At 39.7% G+C, this 11,031-nt stretch overlaps 1 long non-coding RNA gene across 11 annotated transcripts; it reads left to right on the forward strand.

Moving 5' to 3' along the window:
• The first annotated feature begins 6,296 nt into the window (after positions 1–6,296).
• Positions 6,297–10,768, forward strand: LOC119285910. 11 transcript variants are annotated; one of them, XR_005139982.1, is made up of 9 exons: positions 6,299–6,518; positions 6,618–6,690; positions 6,791–6,901; positions 7,011–7,188; positions 7,701–7,780; positions 8,116–8,938; positions 9,225–9,314; positions 10,132–10,284; positions 10,378–10,768. It is a non-coding gene; the product is annotated as an uncharacterized LOC119285910 (long non-coding RNA). The 11 variants fall into 11 exon arrangements; XR_005139977.1 differs by having other exon boundaries at positions 6,297–6,518; positions 7,011–7,780; XR_005139978.1 differs by having other exon boundaries at positions 6,298–6,518; positions 7,011–8,304; positions 8,875–8,948.
• Positions 10,769–11,031: the final 263 nt, after the last annotated feature.

Consider the following 11,031-nt stretch of genomic DNA (forward strand, 5'->3'; position numbering starts at 1 on the left):
AAAGATGACCATTACCTTGGATCTCACTACTATATTTGCTATGCTAGTTGTCTCGATGCTATCGCTATGTCACGCTACCTACCACTTGTTTATCAAGCCTCCCAATTTGCCATTCTAGCCTCTAACCTTTTCCACCATCCCAGCAAACCATTGTTTGGCTATGTTATCGCTTTGCTCAGCCCCTCTTATAGCATTCCTAGTTGCAGGTTGTTCCATGTTGGGACATGGATATCATGGGATATGACAATATTTCTTATTTAATTAATGCATCTATATACTTGGTAAAGGGTGGAAGGCTCGGCCTTTTGCCTGGTGTTTTGTTCCACTCTTGTCGCCCTAGTTTCCGTCATACCGGTGTTACATTCCTTGATTTCGCATTCCTAACACTGTCGGGGTTTATGTGCCCCCCTTGACAGTTCGCTTTGAATAAAACTCTTCCAGCAAGGCCCAACAATGGTTTTACCATTTGTGTAATAACAACTAAAAACTTGCATAGGGACAATCAACCCCCCGGACCAGTGCTCCTCATGAGTGTTGGTCCAAACCGGGCGATGTCCTGTGCCTCCTAGGCAACCAGAGTCTCAGCCAACCCGACGTCTTGCCCATATGGTGTGCCCTAGAACGAGACACGTGCGGCTCCTATCGGGATTTGTCGGCACATCGGGCGGTCTTGCTGGGTTTTGTTTTACCATTGTCGAAATGTCTTGTGAACCTGGATTCCGAGCTTGATCGGGTTGTTCCGGGAGGAGGATTTTCCTCCGCTGATCTTGAGAGTTTTTGATGGACTAAGTTGGGACATCCCTGTAGGGTGTGAACTTTCGAGTGTCGTGCCCACGGTTATGTGGCAGATGGGAGTTTTTAATATCTGGTTGTGGAGAACTTGACACCACATCTAAATTGAAATACACCAACCACGTGTGTAAACCTTGATTACCTCATTTCGACAAAGTTTGGGAAGAGAACACAGTTGGGTTATGCTTGAATGTAAGTAGTTCACGATCACTTCGTGATCATTACTAGTTTGCGACCGCTTGCGTATTTTCTCATCTTATTCTTGTACACGTAAGTTAGCCACCATACAATACTTACTGTTGCTGCTACCTCACCACTTATCCATTTCATACCCATTAAGCTTTGCTAGTCTTGATACCCATGATAATGGGATTGCTGAGTCCTCGTGGCTCACATATTACTACAATAACAGGTGCAGGTACAAGTAATGCGATGATCTGACGAGAGAGCGATGCATGTTTGTTTGGGGTTCTTTTGCTTCTTCTTTGATCAAGGGATAGGTTTCGGGTCGGGAGCCTGGGATTAGTAGGGTGGATGTCGTTCTTCTTTTTCATTTGATTTCGTCCGTAGTCGGATCCTGCTCTTCTGTATCATGATTTCTATGTATTGATGAACTGTTGTATTGATGTTGTAGCTTGTGTTGGGTGTAAGCCTTTATCTTGTATTCTCATCTATTCAGTAAATGGTATGTTGTAATGAAATCTACCTTGCTATGCGCTTGAAATGCAGTTGTGCCCAATCGTGAGTCCATCACGTGATTGGGATAGAATCACATCTGGGGCGCTACAAGTCTCTCGCTAGTACTGGGTGTCGTCAAACTACTCTCACCACAAAGACTATAGAAGCGTTTTCAATGTTGGCATCGTCTGGTATTCTGGAACTAAAATGATAAACACTGTGACAAGAACACCTTGGAGCTCAACTCCCCGGGACACTGCTACAACGCCTAAATGTCAGGAGGCACCAAGACAGAATCCCCGTCACAATGGTATCGCAACGATCCAACAATACCCACGTGATCTTAAAAATTGAGTGAAAAAGGATAGAAGAGTGGAGAAAACACCTACTTCATGAGTCCTCACTAGAGCGACGAAGGGGATGGGGAGTAAAAAGAATTCCTACTCTCCAATATAACTAGACTCAAAATAGTTTTCTTCTAGACTCAACAATGGTAGTGGTCAATCAAGGGGGCTCCTAAGGTCAGTGAGGCTCTGATACCAACTTGTAGCACCCAAGATGCGATTCTATCCCAATCACTTGATGAACTCATGATTGGGGTACAACCGCATTTCAAGCGCATAGCTAGGTGGATATCATTACAACATACCATGTACTGAATAGATGAGAATACAAGATAAAGGCTTACCCTCGCCACAAGCTACAACATCAATACACCAGTTCATCAATACATAGCAATCATCATACAGAAGAGTAGGATCCGACTACAGATGAAATCAAACGAAAAAGAAGAATGACATCCACCCTGCTAATCCCAGGCTCCCAACCCGGAACCTATCCCTTGATCAAAGAAGAAGGAAAAGAACTCCAAAAAGCATGGATCGCTCTCTCATCAAATCATCACATTACATGTACCTGCATCACGGGTATCAAGCTAGCAAAGCTTAATGGGTATGGAATGGATAAGTGGTGAGGTAGCAGAAGCACTAAGCATTATATGGTGGCTAACTTACGTGTACAAGAATAAGATGAGAAACTACGCAAACGGTCGCAAACTAGTAGTGATCAAGAAGTGATCATGAAGTACTTATGTTCAAGCATAACTCAACTGTGTTCTCTTCCTGAACTTTGTCGATAAGAGACAATCACGGTTTACACACGCGGTTGGTGTATTTTAATTCGGATCTGGTGTCAAGTTCTCTACAACCGGATATTAAAAACTCCCATCTGCCACACAACCGCGGGCATGGCTCTCAAAAGTTTAAACCCTGCAGGGGTTTCCCAACTTAGTCCATCACAAACTCTCACGATCAATGGAGGAAAATCCTACTCCTGAAACAACCCGATCATGCTCGGAATCCCGGTTCACAAGACATTTCAAGAATGGTAAAAAAACTAGCAAGACCACCCGATGTGCCGACAAAACCCGATAGGAGCCGCACGTATCTTGTTCTCAGGGAACAATGGCTGGGCAAGACACCAGGTTGGCTGAGACCCTGGTTGCCCAGGGAGCGCCGGACATCACCCGTTTTGGACCAACACTCATGAGGAGCACTGGCCCGGGGGGTTGATTAAGAGACCTCAGAGGCCGGCAGGTCCCTATGCAAGTTTTTAGTTGTTATTAGGCAAATGGTAATACCAATGTTGAACCTTGCTGGAAGAGTTTTATTCAAAGCAAACTGTCAAGGGGGCCCCATAATCCCCAACCATGTTAGGAATGCAAAATCAAGGAACATAACACCGGTATAACAGAAACTAGGGCAAGAAGAGTGGAACAAAACACCAGGCAAAAGGCGAGCCTTCCACCCTTTACCAAGTATATAGATGCATTAATTAAATAAGAAATATTGTCATATCCCATGATATCCATGTCCCAACATGGAACAACCTGCAACTAGCAATGCTATAAGAGGGGCAGAGCAAAGTGGTAACATAGCCAAACAATGGTTTGCTAGGATGGTGGAAAAGGTTAGAGGCTAACATGGCAAATTCAGAGGCTTGATAAACAAGGGGTAGGTAGCGTGACATAGTGATAGCATCGAGACAACTAGCATAGCAAAGATAGTAGTGAGATCCAAGGTAACGGTCATCTTGCCTGAAATCCCGCTAGGAAGAAGATCGAATCCATGAAAAAGACGAACGGGCATAGTCGAACGAATCCTCACATTCGTAACATCTCCGAAACTATTGAGAGGAAGCACAACGGGACAGAAGAAAACAACACGGTAAACCAACAAGCTTAATCATGGCATGATGCACAATAAAGTATGATGAATGTCCGGTTTAATGAGGCATGGCATGGCAAAGTGCAACAAACAAAACTACAAGTTAAGTGGAGCTCAATATGCAACGAGTTGTTGATACGTCCATTTTGCATCATGCTTTTCAATGACTGAGGTTATAGTTTGTTGGTTCTCAATAAGGTTTCTGATTCATACTTTTGCATTGCGAATAGATCATCACTTGAACATAAGTAATCATATGACAATATCTATGTATGTTGCTGTTATGAGAATAATCATGATGCCCTCGTGTCCGTATTTTATTTTTATCGACGCCTCTACCTCTAAACATGGGGACATATTTATTATTATCGGCTTTCGCTTGAGGACAAGCGAGGTCTAAGCTTGGGGGAGTTGATACGTCCATTTTGCATCTTGCTTTTATATCGATATTCATTGCATTATGGGTTGTTATTTCACATTATGTCACAATACTTATGGCTATTCTCTCTTATTTTACAAGGATTACATAAGGAGGGAGAATGCCGGCAGCTGGAATTCTGGGCGGGAAAAGGAGCAAATATTAGAGACCTATTCTGCACAACTCCAAAAGTCCTGAAACTCCACGGAATACCTTATAATAAATAATGAAAAATCCTCGCCAAAGATGAAGACCAGGGGACCCACACCCTTTCCACGAGGGTGGGGTGCACCCCCCTAGGGTGCGCCCCCTACCTCGTGGGCCCCCTAGTGGCTCTTCGATGACCATCTTCTGCTATATGAAGTCTTTCATCGAGAAAAAACAAGAAGCAACCTTTCGGGACAAAACTCCGCTACCACGAGGCGGAACCTTGGCGGAACCAATCTAGGGCTCCGGCAGAGCTGTTCTGCCGGGGAAACTTCCCTCCCGGGTGGGGAAATCATCGCCATCGTCATCACCAGTGCTCCTCTCATCGGGAGAGGGCAATCTCCATCAACATCTTCATCAGCACCATCTCATCTCAAAACCCCAGTTCATCTCTTGTATCCAATTATTGTCTCCAAGTCCGGGATTGGTGCTAGTAGGTTGCTAGTAGTGTTAATTACTCCTTGTAGTTGATGCTAGTTGGTTTAATTGGTGGAAGATCATATGTTCAGATCCTTTATGCATATTATTACCTCTCTGATTATGAACATGAATATGCTTTGTGATTAGTTATGTTTGTTCCTGAGGACAAGGGAGAAGTCTTGCTCTTAGTAGTCATGTGAATTTGGTATTCGTTCGATATTTTCATGAGATGTATGTTGTCTAGCCTCTAGTGGTGTTATGTGAACGTCGACTACATAACACTTCACCTTTATTTGGGCCTAGAGGAAGGCATTGGGAAGTAATAAGTAGATGATGGGTTGCTAGAGGGACAGAAGCTTAAACCCTAGTTTATGCGTTGCTTCGTAAGGGGCTGATTTGGATCCATATGTTTCATGCTATGGTTAGGTTTACCTTAATACTTTTGTTGTAGTTGCGGATGCTTGCAATAGAGGTTAATCATAAGTGGGATGCTTGTTCAATTAAGAACAACACCCAAGCACCGGTCCACCCACATGTCAAATTATCAATGTACCGAACACGAATCATATGAACATGATGAAAACTAGCTTGACGATATTCCCATGTGTCCTCGGGAGCGCTTTTCCTTATATAAGAGTTTGTCCAGGCTTGTCCTTTGCTACAAAAAGGATTGGGCCACCTTGCTGCACTTTATTTACTTTTGTTACTTGTTGCTCGTTAGAAATTATCTTATCACAAAACTCTCTGTTACCACTTATTTCAGTACTTGCAGAGAATACCTTGCTGAAAACCGCTTATCATTTCCTTCTGCTCCTCGTTGGGTTCGACACTCTTACTTATCGAAAGGACTACGATAGATCCCCTATACTTGTGGGTCATCAAGACTCTTTTCTGGCGCTATTACTGGGGAGTGAAGAGCCTTTGGTAGGTGGAATTTGGTAAGGAAAAATTTATGTAGTGTGTTGAAATTTACTGTCACTTGTTACTATGGAAAGTAATCCTCTGAGGGGCTTGTTCAGGGTATCTTCACCCCCACCAGTAGAGCAAAGAGTTGCTCCTCAACCTACTGAACCTATTGAAAATGAAATTCCTTATGAGTATCCTTCGGGTATGATAGAAAAACTGCTAGCTAATCCTTTTACAGGAGATGGAACAAAGCATCCTGATGAACACCTAATATATTTGGATGAAGTTTGTGGATTATTTAAGCTTGTAGGTATACCCGATGATGTTGCTAAGAAGAAGGTCTTCCCTTTATCTTTGAAGGGAGATGCATTGACATGGTATAGGCTATGTGATGATACGAGATCATGGAACTATAGAAGATTGAAATTGGAATTTCATCAAAAGTATTACCCTATGCATCTTGTTCATCGTGACCGCAATTATATCTATACCTATACTAATTACAGACTCCCAAGTAATTACCATGTTAATCAGAAATTAGGAGCCGTCTATCTTGTGGGGCTGAGTTATAACGGTTTAGATTAGCTAACAAAAGAAAAAACAATAGATGACAGAATAATCAGATTCTAATCTCAATATGAAAAGTATTCTACCGTCCCTTCCTTTTTTCCCTCTCCCCACGATGGAAAGTATTCCATCCATCCATCTCTTTCCCCCATGGAAAACCAAATATCTTGTCCACGGTCCCTTCCTCTCCAATCTTTCCCTCTCAAATCTCTCTACCCTAGAAACCAAACTAATACAGAGCAAGCGCGGCGATGGATCTAAAAAACATACGGGGCCATGGATCTAGCGTTCCTGATCTAGATCAGGTTCGTTCCTCAATCTATTTTGCATTTTTTTGCTAATTTGTCATCCAAAATATTAATTTGGATTTAGATTTAATAGTTTTGCATCTCTATTTTGATCAGGTTGTCCTCGAATTCACCCTAATCACGATTTGGATCAAATCCTCAATCTTTTGAAGTACAATTTCTGGATCAGGTTCGTTCCTCAATCTATTTTGCAATTTTTTTGCTGATTTGTCATCCAAAATATTAATTTGGATTCGGATTTAATTGTTTTGCATCTCTATTTTGATCAGGTTTTCCTCGAATTCATCCTAATCACGATTTGGATCAAACCCTCAATCTTTTGAAGTACAATTTCTGGATGCCTTATGGAGATCGGACCGGAGCACAACTATGCCCATCAGGTGTACTTATAATTAATATATCTCTTGACTATATGCGACTACCTCGGGATTCACAAGTCGTCTAACGCCCTAGCCTGGTTTCCTGGCCACATCTCTCATGGGAGTATAGGCAGCCCTTGCACAAGAGATGCCGGAGAAGCGGGAGTAACCCCATCGCATGTAGCCCAGTATGCGTGGCATCCAAGAAGCTGCTTCGATCGCAGACTACATGCTCAGGTCCATGGCATAGCATATACATCATGTACGTCATGGATGCATGCATAAAAGTGAGCTAGGACGTCAGACAGGTTAGTATTCATTGGTGTAATCATATGCCGTGATAAACTGGTTAATGCAAGTTAGCAAACCGTCTGAGGAAAAATAGACAACTGATGGGATCTCAAAGATTGAAGATACTGTGATTCAGATTGAGCGAGTACATCAAAAGGAATTAAATGAGTACAAATACCGTGATTCCTAATATTTACAACTCTTGGAATATACAAGATAGAAAATTTTAATTTTAGACAACGGGGTGAGAAGGTCAACAATATTAATGTGGATTCTTTCTGTCGTGTTGTCATAGTAACATCAACAACTGTCTGATATTTGATTTTTGTGTATTTCATATTAAAAGGATGTAAGTATTGTTATATGCATATATTTATTTTATAGGAAAGTTAATATCAGGTGCATACAGAGTAGTCGATGTTATCTATAGGTGCATACAGAGTAGTCGTTGTCATCTGTAGGTGCAAACAGAGTTTATCTGGATTTGAATATCATCAGCTAATCGTGTCCCTTTACTTCTACTATGAAGATGGGGTGAAACATAAATTGATTTGCAAACAGGGGAAAGAGAGACCAAAGTAAAGATTTCACAGCTCCTATGGAGATGAGGTACCAATTTGCTGTATGAAAAAGCATAATCTGGAGGAATACCAATTGTAGCACTAAATTATTATATGCACTGAACACCGAGCAGAACTCTATTGAAGAATGAAGATGCATGCTCTTAGCTTATTTCCTTGGAATAATGATGTACGATGCTTCCATTTGATTTTGATTTGGTGTAAACATATAGATACAAATCAATACGTTAATAGCAAATCCATATGCCATGGAATATAATTTATGTTTGTAGATGCTCTATGTTAGGAGCTCCTTCTAATTAAAAAGTTGTTGAGTAAAGCCAACAGATGAGTAACTTCTAGATTATAATTTTTTTATTCCAGGTTAAATCTAACAAGAGACATCACCAACCAAAAACCTAACAACTCATCAACTTAGTTATAATGCTATCCTAACTGTTAAGAGACATAATAACTAAAGAAGATACAAATTCTCATTGGGATGAGCTCTACAAACAGCTGGTACATGACAATGTATGTGTGCTGGAATGAGAAACTCACACACTTCAAAAGGTACGACCTCTGATGCTATGGACTCTGATGTTATAGAAGCTATGATTTGTGATGCTAATCTTGCATGTTCAGACCTGCTACGATCGAATTTGCTCAAATTATTTTGTGGTGTATTAAATAACATGCCCTTTTGTAGTTTGTATTTGCTGACATATATAAAATTTCATTTGGGCCATTCGTTACAGTACTTCAATTATGTGTTCTTGAGCAACGATTAATACATTAATACCGAGGGAGTCCTCTATCCAGTGATTTTGTCGTACGTAATATTATCTTACACAAGTTACTATCAATGGTATAATTTGATCAGTGTTGTATTCAGTTAGAAAGGAATTTCTTTTCAGTGACTACCCTTCCAAATTTTGTACCAATTATAGTTGTCTTTTGTAAATATATTTCTCTAAATATTTTACTTCATGATCAGTGGTCTAGCTGGCACAATTCTCTAATATATTATATAAATCATTTTAACTTTTCAAAGTGACAGGATTCTATATAGATTGTTGGTTATTGTGTGCTATAGTTGTCTTAGTAGTGCTCACACTCATTAATGGATGATTGTTTTTACAGACCTCTCCTTCAAAACTTTTTTAATATGGTGATGAAATTCCGAAGAACAATTCTTATGCCCATGGTATGACCTGGTAATTTCCTTAGTAAGGAGATTCTCCTTATCAGTAGTGAAATCTTAGGTTGTCTCTAAAATAGAAAGAAGAAACACATGATGGTGCTGCATAGGACCTCTCAGCTTTCCTTTTTGGGAAAATTTATTAGGTGGCATACATGTATCAAACTTATAAGACATAAGTAATATTTGTCTGCTTCTTTTTGTACCTGATTCAGAATTATGAACGCATTAAATAAATTGTATTTTTTGGACATGGAATATCTCAACTAAGAGCCTTTCACAAAATATGCAGGGCACTGAGTAATGAGTAATGCAAGCTCGGGTCTTGGTAGTGGGACAAATGGAAAATCATATCGATTAATAACTAAATACAAAACTAAATGTAAGTTTCTATGATTTCCATGTTTGCAATCTCTTCCTGATTTTTAGTCGTATAAGCTCACAAAAAGGATGCACATAGAGTCCAATAGTTCAGTCATCTGTCTACACACATGCCTTATATTTTATGCAAAAAACAAGAATAAGAAAATAATTGAGGTGAATGCACCAAAAGAAATGAGATGTCATATTTTTTTTGGCTTATTACTACCTCACCTTATAGAAAAGTTAAAAATTTATAGTAACTTTAGTGTCCATTCTTTTTACAATCCAGTGGCCACAAAATGTTTGTTCCTCTATTTGGTTCTTACATTTCATGTTTTATGTTACATTTTTCTGTACTAATATTTTTTTGTTATTTTTTTGGATTATTTGCCAATCTAAATAAGTTAGGTAACACAATATACAATTTAAGACTCTTTGTGGTACAGTGTATTCATCTATGAACCATTGAAAATTCTAATTGTTCATTAATTTTTTATCCTATTTTGGGAAGAGATAAAAATGCCTTTTGTGTGTTTTCTTTCATTACTATAATTGTGATTTGATGTACCTCTGAATTTGGATCATTTTTCTTAGCATTTAGTATGACAAAATTTACATTCTTCTTAAGTAAACCGAAATTTGCATGTTTCCTTTCGATTGGTTCAAGAGACTGATATAATAATTTAGTTTATATATCTAAATATTGTGTATATAATAAATGATTTTAGTACCTTTATCTTTAGGTGTTGTACAAAATGCTAGGACTTGCAAATAGATGGGTTGACGATTATCGTCTATGATGCTTATGTTCTTCTGATTGATCTATCTGGTAACAGTTGCAGGTTGGCCGGTGAGCGCTGGCACCAACCAGAGGATGCATTGGCGCACAGAGAAGTGCCAGTTCATGCCGATGAGCGATGATTGTCAATGGAGATTACATGTGGCTGCGGAAGCATAAAAAGCATGGTGATAAGAAAGGATTGATCAGGGTAAAGTACTAGCATTGAAGTTTTTGTATTGGATCTTAATTTATTTGCTTTTTAGTAGATATATCCTTGATTCTTGAAGAGAATTTTGTGCAGTTTGTATTGTCTGACGCATTTGTGCAAGAACCAAGTAATTGCTATAGTACCAGTTAGGTTGCTCTGGGAGGACTTCTTTCTGCCATAAGGATTAAAGCACCTTGATTGATTCATGGAGGACGCACCAAACAAGGATTATTTACTATTGGATCTACCGGCCAGAAAAGCAGAGCACACGCCCGTGATTGTCCAAGTCCGGAAGGGACAAGGCCACTATGTAATATATATCTCAGTTAGCTCCAACACTTAATTTCCCGTGCCTCCTGATGTTCTTTACTAACTAGACTTAGGAATGTGAGAAACGTCATTTTGTAGTATGCCTTGCTGGAGCAAGATTGAATTGCTGGACCAAGGTCTACATCTATATTCCCTTATGTTTTTCACTTACGTCCTTTTTTTCCTACCCATTTTTATGGCATTCCAAGAAAAAGAAAAAAACGAGGGTGCTTTTAAATTACAAGCAAGAAAAATGTATTGACAGTATCCATGGCTTATTTCTTTGCTACCCAGATTTTGCTGCATCCAACATGACAACCCCAAAACATGATCAATGCATGCTAAACCAAATATGCAAAGCCGCTGCTTGCAAAACATGATGTATACAAACACGTTGATTTATCAGTCTATTTTTGTTTGTGGGTGTAATTATGGTTT

Source organism: Triticum dicoccoides, chromosome 4A (assembly GCF_002162155.2).
Source record: "Triticum dicoccoides isolate Atlit2015 ecotype Zavitan chromosome 4A, WEW_v2.0, whole genome shotgun sequence".
NCBI lineage: Eukaryota > Viridiplantae > Streptophyta > Magnoliopsida > Poales > Poaceae > Triticum > Triticum dicoccoides.